The sequence below is a fragment of the Arachis duranensis genome, chromosome 5 (genome assembly GCF_000817695.3).
Source record: "Arachis duranensis cultivar V14167 chromosome 5, aradu.V14167.gnm2.J7QH, whole genome shotgun sequence".
In the NCBI taxonomy this organism is placed as follows: domain Eukaryota; kingdom Viridiplantae; phylum Streptophyta; class Magnoliopsida; order Fabales; family Fabaceae; genus Arachis; species Arachis duranensis.
The window spans coordinates 34,694,104-34,703,384 of NC_029776.3; the positions used below are offsets into that span (position 1 = coordinate 34,694,104).

Consider the following 9,281-nt stretch of genomic DNA (forward strand, 5'->3'; position numbering starts at 1 on the left):
AGATGTATTTCTGTAGGAATTTCAGTACGGTCTTGGTATCATTATTGGGTGTGGAAATTGCTTCTACCCATTTAGACACATAGTCTACTGCCACTAGAATATAAGTGTTTGAGTATGATGGTGGGAAGGGACCCATGAAGTCAATTCCCCATACATCAAATAATTCAATCCCTAGGATCCCTTGTTGAGGCATGGCGTAACCATGAGGCAAGTTACCAGCTCTTTGGCAACTGTCACAGTTACGCACAAACTCCCGGGCATCCCTATAGATAGTAGGCCAGTAGAATCCGCATTGGAGGACCTTAGTGGCTGTTCGCTCACCTCCGAAATGTCCCCCATACTGCGATCCATGGCAATGCCACAGGATCCTTTGTGCTTCCTCTCTAGGTACACATCTGCGGATTATTCCGTCTGCACATCTCTTAAAGAGATATGGCTCATCTCATAGGTAGTACTTGGCATCTGAAATTAATTTTTTTCTTTGCACCCTGTTGTACTCCTGTGGTATGAACCTCACAGCTTTATAATTTGCAATATCTGCAAACCATGGTTCTTCCTGGATGGCTAAGAGTTTCTCATCTGGAAAGGTTTCAGAGATCTCAGTAGAAGGGAGGGACGCCCCAGCTACTGGTTCAAGTCGGGACAGATGATCAGCTACCTGGTTCTCTGTCCCTTTTCTGTCTCTTATTTCTATATCAAACTCTTGCAGAAGTAATACCCACCTTATGAGCCTGGGTTTTGAATCCTGCTTTGTGAGTAAGTATTTAAGAGCAGCATGGTCAGTGTACACAATCACTTCTGACCCTACTAAGTAGGATCTAAACTTGTCAATGGCATAAACCACTGCAAGTAACTCTTTTTCTATGGTTGTGTAATTCTTCTGTGCATCATTTAGAACACGGCTAGCATAATAAATGACGTGCAGAAGCTTGTCATGCCTCTGTCCCAACACTGCACCAATGGCATGGTCACTGGCATCACACATTAGTTCAAATGGTAATGTCCAGTCTGGTGCAGAGATGACTGGTGCTGTGACCAGCTTGGCTTTCAGGGTCTCAAATGCCTGCAGACACTATGTGTCAAACACAAATGGTGTGTTAGCAGCTAGCAGGTTACTCAGAGGTTTTGCAATTTTTGAAAAATCCTTTATAAACCTTCTGTAGAATCCTGATTGCCTTAACATTGGCAGGTGGTGGTAATTTTTCAATTACCTCTACCTTTGCTTGATCCACCTCTATTCCCTTGCTTGAAATTTTATGCCCAAGGACAATCCCCTCAGTCACTATGAAGTGACATTTTTCCCAGTTTAAAACTAGGTTGGTCTCTTGGCATCTTTTCAGAACAAGTGCTAGATGGTTAAGGCAGGAGTTGAATGAGTCTCCAAATACTGAGAAGTCATCCATAAAGACTTCTAGGAACTTCTCCACCATATCAGAGAAGATAGAGAGCATGCACCTCTGAAAGGTTGCAGGTGCATTACACAGACCAAAGGGCATCCTTCTGTAGGCAAATACTCCAGAAGGACATGTGAATGCTATTTTCTCTTGGTCATGAGGATCTACTGCAATTTGGTTGTAACCTGAATAGCCATGCAAAAAGCAGTAGTATTCATGACCTGCTAGTCTCTCTAGCATCTGGTCTATGAATGGTAAAGGAAAATGATCCTTTCTGGTAGCTGTATTGAGCCTTCTGTAGTCAATACACATACGCCACCCTGTAACTGTTCTTGTAGGAACCAGTTCATTCTTTTCATTATGAACCACTATCATGCCTCCTTTTTTGGGGACAACGTGGACAGGGCTTACCCAGGGGCTATCAGAAATAGGATAAATAATCCCAGCCTCTAGTAACTTAGTGACCTCTTTCTACACCACCTCCTTCATGGCTGGATTTAGCCGCCTCTGTGGTTGAACCACTGGCTTAGCATCATCCTCCAATAGGATCTTGTGCATGCATCTTGCTGGGCTAATGCCCTTAAGATCACTTATGGACCACCCAAGAGCTGTCTTGTGTGTCCTTAGCACTTGAATTAGTGCTTCCTCTTCTTGTGGATTTAAAGCAGAGTTTATGATCACTGGAAAAGTGTTACCTTCTCCCAAAAATGAATATTTTAGGGATGGTGGTAGTGGCTTGAGCTCGGGTTTAGGAGGCTTATCCTCTTCCTCAGGAATTTTTAGAATTTCTTTTATTTCCTCTGGTTCCTCCAGGTCAGGCTGAACATCTTTAAAGATATCCTCTAGCTCTGATTCGAGACTCTCAGTCATATTGATCTCTTCCACTAAAGAGTCAATAATATCAGCGCTTATGCAGTTATCTGGGGTGTCTGGGTGCTACATAGCTTTGACAACATTTAACTTAAACTCATCCTCATTGACTCTCAGGGTCACTTTCCCTTTTTGTACATCAATGAGAGCTCGTCCAGTTGCTAGGAAGGGTCTTCCTAGGATGAGAGTTGCACTCTTGTGCTCCTCCATTTCCAGCACTACAAAGTCAGTTGGAAAGGCGAATGGCCCAACCTTGACAATCATGTCCTCAATTATGCCAATTATGCCTGATGGGTATTTAATGGAGCCATCAGCAAGTTGGAGGCATATCCGGGTTGTTTTGACTTCTTCAATCAGCCCAAGCTTTCTGATAGTGGATGCATGTATTATATTGATACTTGCTCCAAGGTCACATAGGGCTGTCTTGGTACAAGCACCTTCTAATGTGCATGGTATCATAAAGCTTCCTGGATCTTGAAGCTTCTCTGGTAAGCTCTTCAGAATGACTGCACTGCATTCTTCAGTGAGAAACACTTTTTTCAGTTTCTCTCCAATCCTTCTTATGACTTAAGATCTCTTTCATGAACTTAGCATAAGAAAGTATTTGCTCAAGTGCTTTTGCAAAAGGAATCTTTATTTTAAGAGTCCTGAGATAGTCTGCAAAGCGGGAAAATTGCTTATCATGTTCCACTTGACAGAGTTTCTGAGGATAAGGCATCTTGGCTTTATACTCTTCAACCTTAGTTGCTGCAGGTTTATTTCCTACAGAAGTGGTTGGAGAAGCCTTCTTAGAGGGGTTACTATCAGCACTCTCAGGTGTCTGATTCCTCATTGGCGTTTGAACGCCAGGATTGGGTGAGGAATGTGCGTTAAACGCCAACTTTCCCCCTTTTCTGGCGTTTGAACGCCAGAACTGGGCAAGGAATGGGCGTTTAACGCCAACTTTTCCCCCCTTTTCTGGCGTGTGAACGCCAGAAGTATTCCTCTCTGGGCTCTTACTGTCCTTAGAAGGATTTTGGACAGTGGTTTGGTTATCCTCTGTCTATTGTTCCTTTCTTAGCTTTCTACTGCTTTGAGTTGATACATTCAATGTTTTCCCACTCCTTCATTTAACAGCTTGGCATTCTTCTGTTATCTGTTTAGATAGTTGCTGTCTTATTTGATTTAATTGTGCTTCCATATTCTTATTAGCAATTTTAGTTTCTTGGAGCATCTCTTTAAATTCTGCCAACTGTTTTGTCATCATGAGTAATTGCTGATTAAGCTCAACCATCTGTTCTTGAGGGTTAGGATCAGTAGTTACTGCCATAGCTTCTTCTTTTATAGAGGATTCACTGCTTGAGTATAAATTTTGATTTCTAGCAACTGTATCTATGAGCTCTTGAGCCTCTTCAATCGTCTTCCGCATGTGTATAGATCTACCAGCTGAGTGGTCTAAAGACATCTGAGCTTTTTCTGTGAGCCCATAATAGAAGATGTCTAACTGTACCCACTCTGAAAACATTTCAGAGGGGCATTTTCTTAGCATACCTCTGTACCTCTCCCAGGCATTATAAAGGGATTCATTATCCTCTTGTTTAAAGCCTTGGATGTCCAGCCTTAGCTGTGTCATCCTTTTTGGAGGGTAAAATTGATTCAGGAATCTGTTTGATAACTGTCTCCATGTTTTTATGCTTGCTGTGGGTTGGTTATTCAACCACCTCTTAGCTTGATCTTTTACAGCAAATGGAAACAGTAATAATCTGTAGACATCCTGATCCACCTCTTTATCACGTACTGTGTCAGCAATTTGTAAAAACTGTGCCAGAAACTCAGTAGGTTCTTTCTGTGGAAGACCAGAATACTGGCAGTTTTGCGGCACCATGACAATGAGTTGAGGATTTAGCTCAAAGCTGCTTGCTTTAATGGGAGGTATACAGATGCTACTCCCATATGCAGCTGTAATGGGGTTAGCATATGACCCCAGAGTCCTTCTGGACTGCTCAATTTCACTTAGGTCCATGATGGAGAAAGGGAAATGATATGGATTCACAAGTAAAGTATAGAATATTTTTTTTTTGAAATGAGGAAAGAGAAAAACAACAAAATGACACTAAACTTAAAATTTTTTTAGAGAATACAAAGAAGACACCAAACTTAGAGATTTTTTATAAAATCACCACAAATTCTCAAAAATTTTAAAGGAAAACACAAAGAAGACACCAAACTTAGAACTTTTAAAGATCAAGAAAGGACTAAGAACATGCAAATTCGAAAAATTAAAAGAAAACAAAAACATGCAATTGACACCAAACATAAAATATGAAACTAAACTCAAATAAAAGACTCTAAACCAACAAAAATAAAACAGTCCTAATCTAAGCAACAAGATACATCGTCAGTTGTCCAAACTCGAACAATCTCCGGTATCGGCGCCAAAAACTTGGTGCACGAAATCGCAATCACACTTTGCAATTCTGCACAACTAACCAGCAAGTGCACTGGGTTGTCCAAGTAATACCTTACGTGAGTAAGGGTCGATCCCACGGAGATTGTCGGCTTGAAGCAAGCTATGGTTATCTTATAACTCTTAGTCAGGATATCAATAATTCTCAGGTTTAATTGTGAAAAGTAAAAGAACATGAAATAAATACTTGTTTTGCAGTAATGGAGAACATGTTGAGGTTTTGGAGATGCTCTATCTTTTGAATCTCTGCTTTCCTACTGTCTTCTTCTTCATGCATGCAAGGCTCCTTCCATGGCAAGCTGTATGTAGGGTTTCACTATTGTCAATGGCTACCTCCCATCCTCTCAGTGAAAATCTTCAACGTGCTCTGTCACTGCACGGCTAATCATCTATCAGTTCTCAATCAGGTTGGAATAGAATCCAGTGATTCTTTTGCGTCTATCACTAACGCCCCACAATCGCGAGTTTGAAGCTCGTCACAGTCATTCAATCCTTGAATCCTACTCAGAATACCACAGACAAGGTTTAGACCTTCCGGATTCTCTTGAATGCCGCCATTAATTCTAGCTTATACCACGAAGATTCTGATTAAGGAATCCAAGAGATATTCACTCAATCTAAATTAGAACGGAGGTGGTTGTCAGGCACACGTTCATAGGTGAGAATGATGATGAGTGTCACAGATTATCACATTCATCAAGTTGAGGAACAAGTGATATCTTAGAATCGAAGCAAGCGTGATTAAATGAAAAATAGTAGTAATTGCATTAATCCATCAAGACACAGCAAAGCTCCTCACCCCCAACCATGGGGTTTAGAGACTCATGCCGTAGAAGATATAATAAGAAACGTGTAATGTGTCATGAGGTAAAGATACAAGGTCAAAAGGTCCTATTAATAGTGAACTAGTAACCTAGGGTATACAAAAATGAGTAAGTGACGTAAAAATCCACTTCCGAGGTCTACTTGGTGTGTGCTTGGGCTGAGCATTGAAGCTTTCATGTGTAGGGACTTTTCCTGGAGTTAAACGCCAGCTTTTGTGCCAGTTTGGGCGTTTAACTCCAATTTTTGTGCCAGTTCCGGCGTTAAACGCCGGGAATTCTGAAGCTGATTTGCAACGCCGGTTTGGGCCATCAAATCTTGGGAAAAGTATGGACTATTATACATTGCTGGAAAGCCCAAGATGTCTACTTTCCAACGCAATTAAGAGCGCGCCAATTGGGCTTCTTTAGCTCCAGCAAATCCACTTCGAGTGCAGGGAGGTCAGAATCCAACAGCATCTGCAGTCCCTTTTCAGCCTTTGAATCAGATTTTAGCTCAGGTCCCTCAATTACAGCCAGAAATTACCTGAAATCATAGAAAAATACACAAACTCATAGTAAAGCCTAGAAAAGTGAATTTTAAATAAAAACTAATAAAAACATACTAAAAACAGTGCCAAAAAGCGTATAAATTATCCGCTCATCAGAAGATGATGGAAAAGGCTTGCCATTGCTAAACCTGTTTCTTCCACCATTATTGTTGTTGAAACCTTGTTGAGGTCTCTGTTGGTCCTTCCATGAGAGATTTGGATGATTTCTCCATAAAGGATTATAGGTGTTTCCATAGGGTTCTCCTATGTAATTCACCTCTTCCATTGATGGGTTCTCAGGATCATAAGCTTCTTCTTCAGATGAAGCGTCCTTAGTACTGCTTGGTGCAGCTTGCGTTCCAGACAGACTTTGAGAAATCATATTGACTTGCTGAGTCAATATTTTATTTTGAGCCAATATGGCATTCAGAGTATCAATCTCAAGAACTCCTTTCTTCTGATTCGTCCCATTGTTCACAGGATTCCTTTCAGAAGTGTACATGAATTGGTTATTTGCAACCATTTCAATGAGTTCATGAGCTTCTGCAGGCGTCTTCTTCAGATGAAGAGATCCTCCAGCAGAGCTGTCCAATGACATCTTGGACAGTTCAGACAGACCATCATAGAAAATACCTATGATGCTCCATTCAGAAAGCATGTCAGAAGGACACTTTCTGATCAATTGTTTGTATCTTTTCCAAGCTTCATAGAGGGATTCACTTTCCTTCTGTCTGAAGGTTTGGACTTCCACTCTAAGCTTACTCAATTTTTGAGGTGGGAAGAGCTTTGCCAAGAAGGCATTGACTAGCTTTTCCCAAGAGTTCAGGTTTTCTTTAGGTTGTGAGTCCAACCATATCCTAGCTCTGTCTCTTACAGCAAAAGGGAATAGCATAAGTCTTTAGACCTCAACAACCCCATTGGTCTTGACAGTGTCACAGATTTGCAAGAATTTAGCTAAAAACTGATGAGGATCTTCCAATGGAAGTCCATGGAACTTGCAATTCTGTTGCATTAGAGAAACTAATTGAGGCTTAAGCTCAAAGTTGTTTGCTCCAATGGCAGGGATAGAGATGCTTCTCCCATAGAAGTCGGGAGTAGGTGCAGTAAAGTCACCCAGCACCTTCCTTGCATTGTTGGCATTGTTTGTTTTCGGCTGCCATGTCTTCTTCTTTGAAGATTTCTGTTATGTCCTCTACAAAGAGTAGTGCTTTAGCTTCTCTTAGCTTTTGCTTCAAGGTCCTTTCAGGTTCAGGGTCAGCCTCAACAAGAATGCTTTTGTCTTTGCTCCTGCTCATATGAAAGAGAAGAAAACAAGAAAATATGGAATCCTCTATGCCACTGTATAGAGATTTCTTGAGGTGTCAGAGGAAAAGAAAAATAGAAGGAAGAGGTAAAAGAATTCGAACTTAGAAAGATAGAGTTCGAATTGTGCATTGAGGAGGATTGTTAGTCCATAGATAGAAGGATGTGAGAAGAGGGAAAGAAATTTGCGAAAATAAAAGTGAATTAATTAAAAGAAATTTTGAAAAATGGAAATTGATTTTCGAAAACCAAGAGTGGAAAAGAAATTAAGTGATTTTTGAAAAAGATTTTGAAATTAGAAATAAAAAAGATATGATTTGAAAACTATTTTGAAAAAGATGTGATTAAGAAGATATGATTGAAAAGTTATGGTTTTAAAAAGATATGATTGAAAAACAATTAAAAAAAATTTGATTTTTAAAATTAATGACTTGGCTAACAAGAAAAGATATGATTCAAACATTAAGCCTTTCTCAACAGAAAAGGCAACATAGTTGAAATGTTGAATCAAATCATTAATTGTTAGCAAGTATTTTTGAAAATGAAAAGAAATTGATTTTGAAAATATATGATTGAAAAGATATGATTTGAAAAAGATTTGATTTTGAAAAATTATGAAAACTTGAAAAAATATTTGCATTAAAAACAAAATCTTCCCTCTTGTGCCATCCTGGCGTTAAACGCCCAGAATGGTATCCATTCTGGCGTTTAACGCCTAAAATGCTACCCTTTTGGGCGTTAAACGCGCAGCCAGGCACCCTGGCTGGCGTTTAAACGCCAGTTTTCCTTCCTTACTGGGCGTTTTGAACGCCCAGCTTTTTCTGTGTAAATCCTCTGCTGTATGTTCTGAATCTTTAATTCTCTGTATTATTGACTTGAAAAGACACAAATTAAAAATTTTTGGATTTTTAAAAATGAGGAATAATCAAAAATGAAACTAAGATCAACTAAACAATTCTTGCAAGACACCAAACATAGAAGTTTGTATACTACTGAAACTAACAAATTGAGAATGCATATGAGAAACAACAAAACACACAAAACAAGAGAATTTAAAGATCAGAGCAAGTAAATCATCAAGAACAACTTGAAGATCAATGAAGACACATGATAAATGCAAGAAGAACAGAAACATGCAATTGACACCAAATTTAAAATGAGTCACTAGACTCAAACAAGAAATATTTTTGATTTTTTTTTATTTTGTAATCCAAAAACTTGGTGTTGTTGCCGGATCAAAACTTGGCACTGTTATTGCAGGGAACAAATGTGAAACTGTAGTTAGGACATTTAATTCCCCGGCAACGGCGCCAAAAACTTGGTGCACGAAATTGTGATCATCAATGGTGCCATCAACATGGTACGCTCAATTGCAATCTCAACTCTTTATCACAACTTCGCACAACTAACCAGCAAGTGCACTGGGTCGTCCAAGTAATAAAACATAAAATAAGGATAGAGATACTTATGTAATTCATTGGTGAGAATTTCAGATAAGCGTATGGAGATGCTTTGTCCCTTCCGTCTCTCTGCTTTCCTACTGTCTTCATCGAATCCTTCTTACTCCTTTCTATGGCAAGCTGTATGTTGGGCATCACCGTTGTCAATGGCTACAGTCCCGTCCTCTCAGTGAAAATGTTCAACGTGCTCTGTCATAGGACGGGTATTCAGCTGTCGGTTCTCAATCATGTCGGAATAGAATCCAGTGATTCTTTTGCGTCTGTCACTAACGCCCCACAATCGCGAGTTTGAAGCTCGTCACAGTCATTCAATCCTCGAATCCTACTCAGAATACCACAGACAAGGTTTAGACCTTCCGGATCCTCTTGAATGTCGCCATCAATTCTAGCTTATACCACCAAGATTCTGATTAAGGAATCGAAGAGATAAACATTCAAGCCTTGTTTGCTTGTAGAAC

General features: G+C 39.9%; 1 pseudogene; it reads right to left on the minus strand.

The window, feature by feature from the left end:
* Positions 1-733: 733 nt before the first annotated feature.
* Positions 734-9,281, minus strand: part of LOC127747619 (uncharacterized) — a 101,095-nt pseudogene continuing 92,547 nt past the window's right edge.